This window comes from Rhinopithecus roxellana, chromosome 13 (genome assembly GCF_007565055.1).
Source record: "Rhinopithecus roxellana isolate Shanxi Qingling chromosome 13, ASM756505v1, whole genome shotgun sequence".
Classification (NCBI taxonomy): Eukaryota; Metazoa; Chordata; class Mammalia; order Primates; family Cercopithecidae; genus Rhinopithecus; species Rhinopithecus roxellana.
This window is the reverse complement of record NC_044561.1, coordinates 37,590,317-37,608,647: the sequence shown is the minus strand read 5'-3', so window position 1 is coordinate 37,608,647 and position 18,331 is coordinate 37,590,317. Positions and strand designations below refer to the sequence as shown.

Here is an 18,331-nt window from a genome sequence, read left to right as displayed (position 1 = left end):
TAGGTATCTTTGAAACGAAATATCTTCACAAAATGCCTGTTGATATTGTTTGCAGTTGACAACAATGTTTTTCACTGTAAAAAGCAAAGTTCATTTGAAATTCCAATGAAAATTTCTATTTAAAAAATATTACGTTTCTTGAGTGAAATTAAAGTTGATCCATGTCATATTACTCAGAAGGCTGATCCTTTTCAGTAAGCTAATAGTTTTATTTTCTCTACTTAAATGAAAATAATAAGTTTAGATAGTGCTCAAGAAAGCTCTCTGTATAGCATAAAAATCTTGCAATTTGCGTGTAATCCCAGCACTCTGGGAGGCTGAAGCAGGTGGATCACTTGAGGTCAGGCATTCAAGACTAGCCTGACCAACATGGCGAAACCCTGTCTCTACTAAAAATACAAAAATTAGCCAGGTGCGGTGGTGCACCCCTGTAATCCCAGCTACTCGAGAGGCTGAGGCACGAGAATCACTTGAACTCGGGAGGTGGAGGTTGCAGTGAGCTGAGATTGTGCCGCTGCACTCCAGCCTGGGTGATAGAGCAAGACTCAGTCTGTGCCCCCACGCCCCCCCCCAAAAAAAAACTTGCAATTTTTCTTTAATGGATGGTTTTATAAACAATAGGATAGAGGAATCAGTAGGCTTATTGTGACTAAGCAGTGTCATATGATTGAAAGTACCAAGGCATAGTAAAGTATATAAATATATGATCCAACTGTAGATGTCAGAATCTGTCAGGAATTAGAAATACCAGATACTTGGTACGTGGTATTATACAGAAAATTGTTTAAGATACTTGAGTATCAAAACATTTTCAAAGTAGTACTACTTACTTTAGTTTCCACTATAGTGCTTGATTTTGGAAGGATAGATTTTGCCTAATATAAGATTATATTAAAATAATTATATCAATCATGACCTATGTCTACTGTAGATATAGGTAGTACAAAGATGGAAAAAGGTAAATTAACATTTCTTGAGGACCTCCTTTGTTGGATTGAATGTTGTATGTACATTGTCTTTTTTTTTTTTTTTTTTTTTGAGACATATCTTTCTCTGTTGCCCAGGCTGGAGTACAGTGGCGTGATGTCATCTCACTGCAGCCTCAACTTCCTGGGATTAAGCGATCCTCTCGTGTCAGCCTTCCGAGAAGCAGGGATCACAGGCACATGCCACCATGCCCAGCTATTTTTTTTTTTTTTAATTTTTATAGAGATAAGGTCTTGCTGTGTTGCCCAGGCTGACGTTGTCATCTTTAATTTTCACAACTGCTCCATTAAATACGTTGTTATACATGTTAAACTGAGGCTCAGACACATTTAACCCGAGGTTACATAGCAAATGGATGAGCCCCAGTGTTACTGTTTTTAAGGCTCATGGTATCTTTTAGATATGAATATGGAAGGGATTTTGTATAAATGAAGATCTTTCAGAAGTGAACTGTGGAAAATCTGACTCATACATTTAAGTTGTTGAGGTTGACAGTTTGTGGATTGGAGTGGTATCTAGTCCTCTGAGTAACCAATGCAGTAAAATAGTTTATGAAGTCACGTATAGGAAGCTTCTCAGCCCTGATTTTTTTTTGTCATTGCTGGTCTCGATTTTAGTTGGTTATGTGTGATCATCTTTTATCTCCAGACTCACCACTGATAACACAAAGGTGTAACTACATAGCCATGCAAAATACAAGGTTTCCCTTTGCAATTATAGAAGTGCCTTTCGTGTCAACATTTTTTTTGATAACTAAAAACAGATTATTGAACAGATATTTTAAGGTTTAACCATTTTTATCCCTTTCTCAGTCCTAATTTTGCTGAGATTGGATATGTATCAGCTATCCAATGACCATTTTTTATTATATAGTTAAAAGTAGAGATGCAAGGTAAATTTTTATTTAGTTCTGATATTTAGATTTTAATGTATGTGTATGTCTTAATCTTACCATTTGTTCTTCCACTTTGCTAGTTATGCAGGACTCCACTTAACCCTTTTATTCTGAACATATGGGACAGCCAGTTCTAATTCCTAATGTTTATGTTATTGAATAACGTATTTGGAAGAAATGTATTGCCAAATTTAGGGACTGTTTTTTAGTGCACTGTAGATGTTTTTAGCATATTGAAAGAGTATTTTTTCTTCCACTTGTGTCAATTCCTAGGAGTAGTCCTACAGTATACATATTTTGGGGGGGCAGTGAGAGGGAGGACATCTTACTTGGTAAATCAGTTTTGCTAATTATTTTGTAGCAAACCCATCTTTATAGTTAGACTTTTTTGGGGGTGAGGGGAATAGTTTAAGTTTTTTATTTTAAAAGCTTGAATAGTATTCTCTTATGTAAACAGAACGTAGACACTTAACGGTTTTCATCAATATGTTATAAACTACAAAATTCACTCACACTGAATTGGTAGTTATGTTGTTTAAGTGGTATCCTTGCTTCTGTGATTTATTTCAAATGTAGACTGTGCTGCGGTTGGTGGCTCACGCTGATAATCCCAGCACTTTGGGAGGCCTGGTGGGGGGATCACCTGAGCCCAGGAGTTCAAGACTAACCTGGGCAACATTTCGAGACCCCGTCTCTACAATAAATAAATAAATAGGTAAAATTAGCCAAGCATGTTGGCACGTGACTGTAGTCCCATCCATTCCGGAGGCTGAGGTGGGAGGATCGCGTGAGCCCAGGAGTTTCAGGCTGCAGTGAGTCATGGTCACACCACCGCACTCTGGCCTGGGCAACAGAGTAAGACCTGTCTGAAAGCATACAAAACAAAACAAGACTGACTTTCTTTAGGCTGCTTATAATATTTAGAATAGAGGAGAAAACATTGGTCAGAGAAAGGGGAAAAAGAAAAAAAAAAGGAAAAGCAGCTTTTTAATTCTGGATGAGATTTCTTGCCATCTCAGATGTAAATAGACAATATTTTTAGACACCTTCCAGTTTAATATTAGGAAGTCTTTTGACAAATCTTTGTCATATGCCTGGGTGTTAATAATATTGTGGGGAAAATGAATGGAACAGTGACCTTGTTTCCTTTTATTTCTTCCTTTCTATAGAAGAGTACTTTATTTTATTCCATTTGCTTTTTGAAAATTTGGTATTATTTATGCAAATAATTTTATTTCCTTTTTATGACCACAATAATCTCTGAAACTCAGTGGCAGAAATTCTGGAGTGACACTTAAGTCTCCCTTTTTGTGGGTAATAGGGGAGGTGAAATAAGGCATCTTACTCTGTCAGGAGTAGAAATACATGCTTCCGCCTGAAAGGAACATCAGTCCTACAAGATAGAGCAGAGGAAGAAAGGCAGAGTCATCATGTTTAGCTGAACTAAGAACATTCTCAAAAAGGCCTTTAATATAAGGAGGTAAAATAACTAAAGCCCAGGAAAATGCAGTACACTCTCAAAGAGGATCTTGTTGAGCTTTCTGTTTTTAAATGAATAGAGTGAGGAACAAAGATAAAATGACACGTAGAACATTTTTTCTTTCTTCATTATCTCATAGCCCCAGAGTTCCAAAAGTTGGTTTGCATGGACAGATTCAGAGTAGTCCCTCAGAGCCCAGGTTCTGTTAGTAAGAAGAGACACGTTACATGATATGCACAAAGAAATTAAGTGAGAAGTAGTTAGAACCACAGCAGTGCAATCTTTTGCCGCTTTTTCTTAGCCATCACACCATGGAATAATTGTTGTTCCTGACTCCTTCCTTTAAGCAATTGTTGTCAAGACATTTGGGGCCAGGGCTGTAATCTAGGACCAGGAGCCATCAGTTTATTTAAGAAGAATTAGAGACATGTGGAAACCTAATAGTTGACAGAAGCAAATGAAACAAGAGAAGCACATAGAGCTCTTAGGTACGACTGGCCTTACCTGACCTAGGGTAACCCTTCTTCCCACTCAACTTCACTAATGAACTTTGCAGGCAGTGTGATGGCTACTTATTAGATGCTATGTCCATTTATTATTATAAATACGGGCATATGGTGCTAGAAATGATAGAAGTTAGCTGCATCAGGGTCCCTTTATCTAATGTTTTGCCATCTAGCCCTCTGAGGAGGAACCATCTGGTCTTTGTTTGCTGGCCAACATCAACATAACCATCCATCCAGTCTTTGTGTTAGAGTTTCACTTTAGGAATTCGTTTTCCGTGTCTGTTCACACATACAGCTTGAACACCAGCATCTCTTTTAAGATTTCATTACCTCTTGGCTGTTTCTTACTGTTGCCCTCTGGCTCTTACCTTCTTCTAATCAGTAGTCGTAATGTTGGGTGAAGACATGCCCTCTACACTGCCTTTTTACATTCATTCATTCTCATCCTTACTCAAGTCTCTTCAACCTTGCTCAAGGCTCATCATCTAGGGCTTGGACAGCCCTAGTCTGACCCAAACTTGGGCATTAGTATTTGCATTGCTTAAAAGTAACCCACCCCATCCCTGCCTGGTACACAGTTCCCAGCATAAGGAATATGGTGGCATTATGTCAGTATCTAAATGCCAGCAATGTTCATGAGTAAGACAGGTAGAAATACATTCAAACTTGAGAATTGAAAGATGGAGAAAAGAAGAAAGTAAACCATGTAAGAGGAGGGGTGGAGGGAGGCAGGAAGAGAGAATTGAGCAGGAAAAAATACATGCTCACCTTCTGGAGCACTAGAATTGTGACTCGAACCCACTTGATGGATGCACATCTGATTCTAGAGTATTCTAGAGTATTGGGAAATACTCTTCAACTTAATAGTCTAGGTTTATTGCCATATTTACAAATTTACAAAGTAGGAGAAGTGGGGAAAAGGGGCAAGGAAATAAGCTGCCTGTTCTCCTTTGTATTTCTTTTTTTTTCATGATTAATAAGACCAGTATTTTAGTTTCATTTTCATATGAATAGAGTAACAAGATTTTGTTTCTTTTCTAGTGGCCCTAGTCTAAATGAATTGTTCTTTTTGAACATGAAACATCTTTCTTGACATCCAAAAATTTCAGGCTCCCCTCCTCCTCACCTCCACACACACATAGACTATATATGTTCATGTATATTCCATAACTCTGGAGTCAGGGAAACTGCGTGGCTAATATGAACATAAAGATTTGTCTACTTTTAATTTTAACAGAATAGAGGGAGCATGATAAAACAAATTAAACTGTAAAGTTCTTCAACATCAGTAAGTTTCACACAGCTGCAGGGATAACTTGAGGAAAGGACATGTTCAGCCAGATGGCCTGTGCTGGCCTCCTTCCCATTCCTGTGAAAGATATGTTATTCACTCCCAGGGTAGCTCAGGGAAAGAGCTGATTATGGAATTAAAACAACCAATGTCCAATTAACCCCTGTTTTGGTCAACGTTTCCTACACAGTTTGGATAATTGGCATACTTTAGTTTCATCGAGGGAGGCAGTTGATTTATTGGTTAGTGCAGGCCCCTCGGAATAAGAAATACGAAATTCTGTTGTTGGTTCTGCCCCTACAAACTATAAGTATGACCTTGGACATCTTATTTACCTCTTTGTGCTGTTAGCTTTCCCCGTTTGAGATTCAGAGCCACGTGTTGCTCTTTGACCATACGTGAGGTAAAAGCACCACAGGAAAAGGGAGAAAGAAGAGCATTTGCAGAGTTCTTCAGGACCATGGATTAATATGTGCAGTTTGTCTTACATAATGTCACTGCAGTGTCTTAGCGGTGGTGCCCCCTCAACAAAGCTCAGCTACAGGAGGACTTGTTAGAGGCATGCAGCAAACTCTTCAGGAACCCAGTGATAGGAGTACTTTGCCCCTCCTGAAACTGGAAAGCTATTCATTCAGCACCTCCTTGCTGTCCCTTCCCTCTCCTCATTTTGCCTCCCTCATCTCTGCTTCTCTCTATTTGCCTACCCTACTCCAAAGTTTTCTCTCAGAATACTGACTCCTCTAGGCACTACTCTGAAATGTGGCCTCATGAAGTCCACTCTAAAATGAAGCTTTCTGTCTCCCTCTGAATTCCAGATGTCAAGAGAGGAAATGATTGGTCCATTTCAGTTAGGTTCCCAGTGTTGATCCATTCTCCTCAGGTCTCTGGTTTGGGAACAGGTTATTTAAGAGAAAGGTTTAGGGAAGGAAGAAGAAATTATAGGCATCTTTTGTATATGAAATTACTTTTTGCTTTAAGTAGACCTGTCACACAAAATATATAAGTGAAATAATTAATTACCTAGATTATTAAATTATTTTACAGATCCAAATGCTTTTTCTGTTCTTAGTTTTTCAGGATATATATATATATATATATATATATATAGACATATATATGTCTGTATATATCTACACATGTATATATACACACACACATATATGTGTGTATATATATGTGTATGTATATAGACAAAAGACAATCCTAACCCTCAAGGAGCTTTATATAGGTTGACTAGTAAGTCAGAAAAAATTTTGTCTGAGAAAGTTCTTTGGGCTGAAGCTTCGTCTGTGAATAATAAAACAATTAACATTCATTGAGTGCTTCGAAAATAATGAGATATTATACTAAGTGTTTTACATATACCTTTTATTTAATACAACAGTTTTATAAGGTAATTACTGTTATTATTCCTCTTTTACAGCTGAAAAAACTGAGCCTTGGAACAGTTAAGTAAATCGACCAAAGTGACCCACTACTGAATAGCAGAGTCAGGAATCCAGAGACTGTTCTTTTAACCACAGTGCTTTGTGGCCTTCCTAATAAAAACAAGAGACTGGCACTGGCAGAGACAGAATTTTAGAATGGGAAAAGTAATCCAGAATTCTCAGAGTGCTGCATAAATGTGTGCTTTACCAAAAGTTTTCAAATCCACATTTGTTATAGTCTGTGGCAATTGAATATGATAGGAAAGACTATGTTCCAGAAGACCTTGACGTGGTTTTGGATCAGCCACTTACTGGACAATTAACCAACCACTCAATTGTTCTGAGCTTTAGTGCCCTGGTAAATTGGGAATGAGGATAAATAATGTATTAACCAACCCCATGAGGAGAATCAAAGACAACTCTATCCTAGTATTTCATTTGAGGAAGGGTGAGTATGGCCTAAAGCACCTGTGACAAAGCAGGGCTTTTAAAATGTATAATACACTTTGTAGGAATCAACGGTCAGTGACAAGAGCTCCCAGGAGGTTTTATACACTGTTTTGCCCAGTCAAGAATTTGTAAAGAATTGCATCACTGCAGCACCCACCACAGACTGGCCCCAGGAACATTTGTCTTCCTTTGTTTGCCGTTTGCTAAGCCCCTGTCAACAATGGGTTTTAACTGTCTTATCTTGACCTTAACAAGGTGATAGACCTGGTCAGTGGAACATGGCAGCAGTTTTCTAATGTTTGAAAGATAACTGATGGATTAGCCTTGTTTTCTGTGTCCCCAAAAAGACCAATAGGCAGACTAAACCTCAACAGATTATAGCTCAGTGCAAGGCAGAATTTCATACTGTTGCAGTTATGCAAGGCACTCTTACTGAGCAGCTACTCTGTGGCTAGGCTATGTGAGCATTACCGCATTTATTCAGCACAGGGGCTCTATGAAATAGGTATTAGTGCTTTTGCACATTTAATAACGATAAAACTTTCCAGAGGAGCCAACTTCCCCAAGATCAAACAGTTGGTAAATGGTAGAGCCAGAAGAAGTTGAACCCAGAGCCATCTGTCTCTAAAAGACCACCTTGGAAGATAGTTGGTGGTCACTAGAGGTTTTTAGAAATGAACTAGATAACCAGAGATAGCAAATGGGCTATAAAGGGGATTAAGCATCAGATAGGATGATTGATTAGGCAGATGGCTTTTCGACTGCCTCCTAACCTTTAAATTTGAAAAGAAAAATGATGAAAAGCTTGATGGAAGTGGTATTTTGAAGCATATACTCATTCTTGATATAACCTAAATCCATACCAGATCCTACTAACCTTGACTTGGGAAACAGCAACTAAAGGAAACCAAATTAGTATGATCATTTCTTTATAAACAAATGGTAAAATAAAGATCATCTTACAAAAACTTGAAAATACTTTAAAAGTATGTATATTTTTAAAATGCTTTGCCAGGCATGGTGGCTCACGCTGGTAATTCCAGCACTTTGGGGGGCCGAGGCGGGTGGCTCACTTGAGGTCAGGAGTTCAAAAACCAGCCTGGGCAACATAGCGAAACCCCATGTCTACTAAAAATACAAAAATTAGCCGAGCATGGCGGTGCCGGCCTGTAGTCCCAGCTACTTGGGAAGCTGAGGCAGAGACTAAAACTTTTGATGTGATACTTCGTTTCTTAATATCTCCATCAAAAGAAAATGTAACAAAGTAGTATTTTAATGTTAACTGGGTTTTCATCTTTTTGAAAAGAAAAATGATGAAAAGCTTGATGGAAGTGGTATTTTGAAGCATATACTCATTCTTGATATAACCTAAATCCATACCAGATCCTACTAACCTTGACTTGGGAAACAGCAACTAAAGGAAACCAAATTAGTATGATCATTTCTTTATAAACAAATGGTAAAATAAAGATCATCTTACAAAAACTTGAAAATACTTTAAAAGTATGTATATTTTTAAAATGCTTTGCCAGGCATGGTGGCTCACGCTGGTAATTCCAGCACTTTGGGGGGCCGAGGCGGGTGGCTCACTTGAGGTCAGGAGTTCAAAAACCAGCCTGGGCAACATAGCGAAACCCCATGTCTACTAAAAATACAAAAATTAGCCAAGCATGGCGGTGCAGGCCTGTAGTCCCAGCTACTTGGAAAGCTGAGGCAGGAGAATTGCTTGAACCTGGGAGGTAGAGGTTACAGTGAGCCGAGATCACAACACTGCACTGCAGCCTGGGTGGCAGAGGGGAGACTCTGTCTGATTGATTGATTGATTGATTGGTAGGTAGGTAGCTTAAATCTTGTGTGTTTTCTACCATAATATTAGTCATGCATGTTTTCTAAACCCATAGAGCTCTCTGTAGGATAAAATATTTTATTATTCTTTAATTGTGTGCCTTTTTTGTTCATTTATATTCCAGGGAAAAAGATATATTGGATCTGAAACCATCGTTTTAAATAACATTGTTGTACCATTTTAATTCTCCTGGTCCCGTAGAATTATGACAACCCACTCGTCATTTTGCAGACCAAGGCTCCAAAAGGTTTACTTGCCGTTTACAGCATGTTCTACTAGGAATGCCACCTCTGCTAGGTGCTAACATGTAAAGATAAAAATACGTAATTCTCGCCCATAAGGAGTTTATACTCTTGTGGGGAGCCAGGCCTTAACAAACCAAAACACAGGCATACCTCAGAGATATTGCAGGTTCAGTTCCAGACACTGTGGTGAAGTGAATACTTCAGTAGAGCAAGCACATTTTTTGGTTTTTCCATCTGTATAAAAGTTATGTTTACACTATACTGTAGGCTATTAAGTGTGCCATAGGCATTATGTCTAAAAATAATATGCATACCTTAACTTAAAAATACTTATTGCCAAAAAAATACTAACGACCCTCTGAACCTTCAGAGAGCTGTAATCTTTCCGCTGGTAGATGCCTTGCCTCCATGTTCATGGCTGCCGACTGATCAGGGTGGTGGTTACTGAAGGTTGGGTGGGGTCTCTGTAATGATTTCTTAAAATAAGACAACAATGAAATTTGCCACATTGACCGACGTCCTTTCATGGAAGATTTCTCTGTAGCATGTGTTGCTGTTTGATAGCATTTTACCCACAGGAGAACTTCTTTCAAAACGGGAGTCAGTCCTCTTAAACCTGCCACTGCTTTATCGACTAAGTTTACATTTACATAATATTCTAAATCCTTTGTTGTTTGTTCAACAGTGTTCATAGCATCTTCACCAGGAGTAGATTCCATCTCAAGAAACTGCTTTCTTTACTCATCTGTAGGAAGCAACTCCACAGACTGGGTGTGGTGGCTCACGCCTGTAATCCCTGCACTTTGGGGAGGTCGATGTGGGAGGATCACTTGAGCTCAGGAGTTAAAAAAAAAAAAAAAAAGGCAGCAACTCCTCATTCATTTATGTTTTATTATGAGGTTGCAGAAATTTACCCACATCTTTAGGCTCACTTGTAGTTCTTTTGCTTTTTCTACCACATCTGCAGTTGCTTCCTCCACTGAAGTCTTGAACTCCTCAGAGTCATCCACGAAGTTCTAAATGTTGATATTTGACCTACCCTCATGAATCGTGAATGTTCTTAATGACATCTAGAATGGTGAATCCTTTTCAGAAGCTTTTCAATTGACTTGCCCAGATCCAATCAGAGGAATCACTTTTGATAACAGCCAAAGCTTTAGAAAATTTGTTTTTCCAATAAGATATGAAGTCAAAATTACTCTTTGATCCATGAGCTGCAGAATGGGTGTTGTGTTAGCAGGCGTAAAAACAACATTAATCTCCTTGTACAACTGCATCAGAGCTCTTAGTGTACCAGGTACATGGCCAGTGAGCAGTAATATTTTGAAAGGAAGTTTCGTTTTTGTCCAGTAGGTCCCAACAGTAGGCTTAAAATATTCAGCAAATCATAGTGTAAGCAGATGTGCTTTCCTCCAGGCTTAGTCTTTCCGTTTATGTAGCAAAGGCAGAGTAGATTTATCATCATTTTTAAGGGTTTAGGATTTTTGGAATGGTATGTGAGCATTGGCTTCAACCAAAACTTCCAGCTTCGTTAGCCCTGATCAAGAGAGTCAGTCTTTTCTTTGAAGCTTTGAAGACACACATTGACCTCTCTCTAGCTGTGAAATTTCTAGATGGCATCTTCTTCCAATTTAAGGCTGTTTTGTCTCCATTGAAAATCTGTTGTTTAGTATAACCACCTTCAGCATTTATCTTAGCTAGATCTTCTGGATAACTTGCTGAGCTTTTCTGTCAGCATATTTGCTGCTTCCCTTTGCACAGTTTTATTGTTTTCTCCCTTAAATTGTATGAACCACCTCTGCCGCTTCCTCACCTCTCTCAGCCTTTATAGAATTGAAGCGAGTTAGGGCCTTGCTCTGGATAAGGCTTTGGTTTAAGGGAATGTTATAGCTGGTTTGATCTTAAATCCAGACCACAAAAACTTTCTGTATATCAGCAATAAGGCTGTTTTGTTTTCATTATCATTCGTATGTTCACTGGAGTGACATTTTTAATTTCCTACAATAATTGTTTTTTTGCATTTGCAATTTGGTTAACTGGTGCAAGAGGCTGAACTTTTGGCCCATCTTGGCTTTCAGCATGCCTTCCTCACTAAGCTTAAACATTTCTAGCTTTTGATTTAAAGTGCGAGGCATGCAAAACACACAGAGGCCATTGTAGAGTTATTAATTGATCTAATTTCAATATTGTGTCTCAGGCAATAAAAAGGACTGAGGAGAGGGGGAGAAATGGGAACGGTCAAGTTGTGGAGCGGTGAGAAAACACGTATTTATTAAGTATGCTGTCATATTGGCGTAGTTCATGGCACCCCACAACAATTATAATAGTAACACCAAAGATCACACATCACCGTAACAGATATTATAATAATGAAAAAGCTTGAAATATTGGGAGAAATACCTAAATGAGACATAGAGCTACAAAGTGGGCACAAGCTGTTGGAAAAATGGTACCAATACACTCCTCAACAGGATTGCCACAAATCCTTAGATTGTTAAAAAAAAAAAACAAAAACACAATAACTGCAAAATACAATGAAGCAAAGCACAATAAAATGACGTGTGACTATACAGTTTTGTAAGCAAGATGATTGAAAGATCTACTGAGTGCTGTGGAGTCACAGAGAGGAACAACCACCCTCAGGCTGTGGAGTTCAGTGAAGGCTGCCTAAAGAGAGGATGAGTTGTCAGCTGAGACTTATGGAACGAAAGAGATGTCCTAGTTGTTTAGCTTGACTGTAAATAAATGGGGCTTATTACAGGATTCTCTATGCATTTTTAAGTCTGATGTATTTTTCCTCAAAAGATGAGGATGGTAAGGATGGTATGGGGGGAAGGGCACTAACAGAAGGTTCTTTGTTCTTCTTACCACCCTGTTTTTCCCCTGCTGTCTTATTTATAACCTCTTGTTTAATGACAAGAATTTCTATAGAACACATTATATGTTTTATATAAATGCGATAATTGAAAGCAAGTTAAAGAGCAAAACACAAAGCAAAATATAGACATTGAGAAATTCTGATGTAAAGATTTAAGTAATTTAGGAGTTGAATGAACTAGGACCGGGCACTGTGGCTCATGCCTGTAATCTCAGCACTTTGGGAGGCCAAGGCAGGAGGATCTCTCGAGCCCAGGAGCTTGAGACCACCCTGGGCAACATGGTAAAACCCCGTCCCTACAAAAATAAAAAATTAGTCAGGCATGGTGGTGTGTGCCTGTGGTCCCAGCTGCTCAGGATGCTGAGGTAGGAGGATCGCTTGATCCTGGGGAGGCAGAGGTTGCAGTGAGCCGAGATTGCGCTGCTGCACTCCAACCTGGGTGACAGAGCAAGACTCTGTCTCAAAAAAAAAAAAAAAAAAAAAAGAAAAGAAAAAAGAGTCGAATGACTAAATAGTGAAGAGATCAATATAGTATATATGTGCCATTCCACACATCATTGTTCTATCTCAAGACAAAAAACAACAGAAAAATGATGAGAGATTTTCAGTAAAGATTTTAGTTTTCATTGTTCAGATGATTTAATTTTAGTAAATGATGCTAATAGTAGGAAGTAAGTAGTTGTTTTTAATGATCTTTATCGTTAAGAGAACAGTTGTTCTGAAATATTTTTGTCCAACAGTTGAAATCAGAAAAGCCCTGACCCATGTTCCCTAGACCGCTAATCTGCCTCTGTCTCCTCAGCACACTGGAGTCGTCCTCTAAAACCTCCTGACTCTTCCCCAACCTGGGTCTATACCTGACTACGAGCGGCAGGTGCCATGCCAAGGAGCATGTGTTACTGTCCCTGCTGCACAGACTGAATGTGCCCTAAACCTGGACAACAGCAGAACTGGGTCTCAGATTAGCATTTTCTGGCTGTTGTTCCTGAGATTGCTACTTCAAACACTTGGTTGTATGGACAGAAGAGATCAGGGAAAAGCACGCACCGCAGTTTCTTCAATAAAAGTAAAACCATTTAAAGTGAGTAAGTAGCCTGCTGATGGTGTGCTGGTAGCTTCATTTTCCGAGTTGACAGGCATACTTGAATGATACCTGTGAGAATTTCAAGACATAGAAGTTCTCCAGGTACTTTGTGCATGTAGTATTTTTGGTTTTGATTCCTTAATTCTGTAGGATGGGACCTAGTCAGGTTTATTGACTCCTCTTTACAGGTATCGCCTCCATGTCTGGATGTTCATGGATTGTGTTTGTAGTGATATTTCTCTTCCACAGCTTAACTGGAAACTTCAGTCTAGATATCTTTGTGTTTTGGGCCTGTAATGACTACAGTGATGTCATAGGTGTCATTTCAGTAGTATTTAATTTGATAATTTGACATAATTTTTCTTTTTTACTTTGTTTTTGAAAAACTAGCAATCTTTCTAGGATAGTAAATTTTGGGTTATTTTCATTCAAAGGTATTTAATTTATCAAAAATATGAAAAAACACTAATTGAGAACATTTACATATACATATGTCATAAGTAATTTGCAAATTGTATAAAGCTACAGCAGGTGGTACTTGATTTAACAAGGAAAGCTTTTATAGTGTAAATTTACCCCAACAGCTTTATGCATCCTTCAAAATGATTTCTTGACCAGAATGCTTCAGTAAGAACATTGATCACATAACTCTTGGTTTCATAAATGTAACTTAAAATAAATTTAACATCTTGTTTAAACAGCCAAAACAAAAGGCATGATTTTGTTAGATAATAACATATATTTATTTATTTTTATTTTTATTTTATTTTATTTTATTTTATTTTATTTTTGAGACGGACTCTTGCTTTGTCACCCAACTGGAGTGCAATGGTGCGATCTTGGCTCACTGCAAGCTCTGCCTCCCAGGTTCAAGAGATTCTCGTGCCTCAGCCTCCTGAGTAGCTGGGATTACAGGCACATGCCATTGTGTCCAGCTAATTTTTGTATTTTTAGTAGAGACAGGATTTCACTATGTTTGCCAGACTGGCCTCGAACTCCTGACCGTGGGTGATCCTCCCGCCTCGGCCTCCCAGAGTACTGGGATTACAGGTTGAACCACCACATCTAGCCTGCACTAATATATTTAATAATATATTCCTTTAAAAATCACTTTTTTGTCACTATTGATAACTAAAGTTTCTTTTGAACCCTGTGATTTGAAAATTGTTGTGGAAGACTATGGATACATTATAAAACTTCTCCTGTTGAAGCAGTGACTTAGAAGTTAAATCTGTGTTTTTGGGAACAAGTGACCCAAGACGTTGCAGAACATACTACTGATTTCAATTTCGGATGGGTCAAAAGCTTGGAATTGTGAGAGAGCATTATCCATTCAGGGAACTGCAAGTTAAGCTAATTTTAAAATTGTCACATGGCAATGATCAGTTATAACAAGCAAACAAATAAAAATGCAAGCATATATATACATGCATACAAGCACATAAAAATTCACAGTTCTGGGCTGGGTGGAGTGGCTCACACCTGTAATCCCAGCACTTTGGGAGGCCGAGGTGGGTGAATCACGAGGTCAGGAGTTCAAGACAAGCCTGGCCAAGATGGTGAAACACCGTCTCTACTAAAAAAATTCACAATTCTGTAACACACATACTGGTTTCTTCTCTTATTCTTGATCCAATACAATATATTTAACAGAACATACTTTATAATAAGAAGTGCATGAAGATCTTGACTTCAAAGACGGGGAACATTTTTAAAACAGAGTGTACCCTGTGAGTAAGCGCAGAGTGTCTAAATGTACTAAAAACCCTAGGAGCTTTGATCAAAAGCCAGCTGGTTACATCAGTTTTGTTGGTAATCTTTCTTGCTGATCTGTGACCTCGACCTTGTGCTTGTGTCTGTATGTCAAATCTATTTTAGGGATGGGGAAGCCATAGTTGAGTTTAATAGGATTGATGCTTCCATCCCAAAGGATATCCCTGTATATATATTATAAACACTCAAGCAATTCTAGAAGAAGAAAGATCCATTTTCCATTACATTTCTTATTTTGATAGAGATTGGAAAATATTATGCTCTTGAAAACTGATAGAAAGCACCAGTTACTCCAAAGAGCTATTGAGAAAAGGAGGAGAAACAAACACTCTTGTTAATTTTGTATTTACACTCTTTTCTTATACTTACGTGCTGCCAAAATAATTTGTTAATGATTATTTTGTGTTCATTAAGAGAAACTATTGTTTCTTTGATAACAGTAGAAGGTAGTGAATAGACATTAGTACTAATCATAAATAGGTATGTACTGTCTGTCATATAATAATTTTCTGGAGCTTTAAAAATTGTAGGTAAAATTAACTTCATTTAACGATTTTCCAGTTTCAGTATTTTCAAGACAGACTGCAGCACAGCATCCAGAAATGTATTGCATTTTTGAAATAGAAATTTTTTGGCAGTTTAGCTCTTTCTCTAGCTCCTTTGTCTAGATCTTTGATTTTTAACTTAAAATCTCCAACTTTTTCATCTTAACTTAATTTTGTTTAAAAATTAGATGTTTTTCAGATTAAAATGAATAGCAAATTTATTGAATCCGATTCATATACCTAGGCCTTCTGAGGAGAATTCAGAACAAAGAAGCCCTTCTTTATTTTGCTGTATCAATTATGGGGTATTTCTTTCTGTCACCAGAACAGTTATTTCATGTGTCTCTTTGTGTCATCAAAGATCCTAAATCTTTGTGATTATCCTGCATTTTATGCAGTATGTAGCCGTTATGAGATAAGCAAAAGTTCCAGTTTGAATATGAGCTCATATTTGGCTTTTAAATAAACATCTGTTTGCAATTCTGTGACCCTACAGAAGAAAGCTGTGAACATAGATAACTTGGGGCATTAGGTGGGTTGGGTGTGTGGCTATTTCAAAACCATTTCCTTCCTCCAGAATTTATTAAAAAGACAATAAAACATTGGTCAGGGCTATTTCCACAACTTTATAACAGCATATCATCTTTCTCATTAAATGCTTGTCATTTTCATCAGCTATAATTTGACGAATTATTTGGAATCATAGGAATAAAATTTGAGATTGAGGGAGGTTCTTGGATACATGTGTCCTTGCATTGAATGCTTGAGTTAGTCAAGCCAGGAGTGTCTCCTAATGAGTCTTTTTTAGTTGGGAATGTGAATGACACTCTTTTGCTCCTATGGAAGCAGCTGACCAGCGAATTAAAGCCGATGGACCTAGAAGTTAGGAGCAAATTTGGCCTTGGGCCAAAACATTAAATCCTTCAGGTTGCAGTGGAGAGCAGCCTGGGCAGCTGTTTTCCTCGCCAGTGTCTCTGGCTTCCATGCCACCTGTCTCTGAGGAGTAGCTGCACCTAAAATGGGAACCCCTGGGAGGGAGTAAGAAACTCCTCAGTTCTCATTTCAGATGTTGAGGCCCTCAGTTGAGCAAAGTGTATTTAGATAATTATTTTTGGCACCTGTTAAACTGTACGACCACACATCTACCTTTTCATAAAGATAATACTTCAAAGAAAGTTATCATCTTGGAATTCAACTTCCCTTAAAAGACATATATATTAATTTTGATTCAATTTTTTCAAGGAATTAGAAATATATTTTAAGAAATGAAACTTCAGGCATATTCTTTTGTTGTCTTATTATTCCTTGCTGTGAAATGTCAACACTTGAGTGTTTCTTTTATTCCTTTTTAAATGTTTTCTTCCAACGACTTTTTACTTTTAGTTTATAATAGAGGATTCACTGTTGTCTTCTTAAATGAAACTTCAGGACCCATGCCTAAAATGTTACTTTTCCTTTCTTTTTATATGAAATTAAGTGTTGGGTTTTACGTATTTTAACTCTTCGTTGGCCTTTGATTTGGAAAGCTGCTTTCATCCCTTCGGATGAAATGTTTGCAGTTACAGCCTGTTGGTAAATTGTTTTTGGCTTATTGTTTCTCATTCGGCTCTTAAAACTTCCTTTCAAAGCCCTGCTTTGGAGAACAAGAGTTCTCTGAATACCTGGATCTTTTTTTTTTTTTTAAATAAAAGGGACAATAATTAGGACTTTGGAATCTTCTTAGTATGTACTTAGATATTTTTCTTCTAATATTTAATGAAACATATTAATGTTTTTCTTACCATTTGTATAAAAAATACCCCTGAAATTATCCACAGTGGAATATAGATAATATTATTGTCCATTAGGAGTTATTCTTGAATGACATAATTAAGTAGCCCTTTGATTATTTATGCATTTTGAGGAACCAGGCAAAGCCAAGTGTCCTAATTATCAAAGCTGCATGGTAGAAATCCCTTTAAATTCAGTACTCAAATAGGTATTACTTGATATTGCAGAACAAATTGGGGGAGATCTCATGGAAACAGTTGGAAGTCATGAGGTAGTCCTTAGATATACTTTAAATGGCATACCAAGTGAACTCATAGATGTTTAATCATTTAAATGTGTTTTTAATGGAGTATTTAATTGCAAGTAAGATACTGAATCCTTAAAAACAGCTGGAGAAAGACCGTTGTCATTATTTCTCTATTCTCAACCAAAAATAGTCCTACTTGTAAGAATTCTGCTAGATGCATTCTTCATTTATCTAAGTAAAATCTTATCACTTGGATTTCATCATTTTAACGTGTTTAGAATTTCAACAGTTTCCCTAATAGAAAATGTAAAACATATTGCAATGAAAATAGTTTAACTATTTTAGAGAGTCAATATAGCACCCATTTGTCAACTGTTAGTATGCACATTATTTACTACTGTCTTTTATTTAAAAAGCTCTAAAAAAATTACCTGTCAACTTAGTTCTGTACTTTTCAGATACTTATAAAAAAGTAAATGTAGCTCTTTTTTTAAAGTATATTATGTAATTCAAGCATTTTATTAGATATTTCATTAAACTCGTTTGTGTTGAAACTTTCCCCAAATCAATCTATGCATATGGTCAAGATTCCATGGAATTTTTTCATAGTTTAGTTTGATTTTATTACTTTTAAAATAATTCTTTTTCACCATAATAATTTTTTCCACCACATGATGTAGACCAGTAAAATTTTAACTTTATAAACTTTAAAAGATTTGTATGCTTAGAAGCAATTTTAAATTAATAAAAGGAAGATTCTGTTTATAATTTTAACATTGTTAAGTAGTTGGCGTGAATTTTATTGTCGTAAAATACTACATTAACCTTTGGTATACTATCAGGGTTCTTTGGACTCAGTTTTAGTTTTCAAATGCTTTTTTAAAAAATGTATTTGTAACTGGTAGGA

The 18,331-nt window shown here is 37.3% G+C and overlaps 1 protein-coding gene across 3 annotated transcripts in view; it reads left to right on the top strand.

The window, feature by feature from the left end:
* Positions 1-18,331, top strand: part of NRIP1 (nuclear receptor interacting protein 1) — a 105,665-nt gene that overhangs the window by 72,506 nt on the left and 14,828 nt on the right. The window lies entirely within an intron of this gene.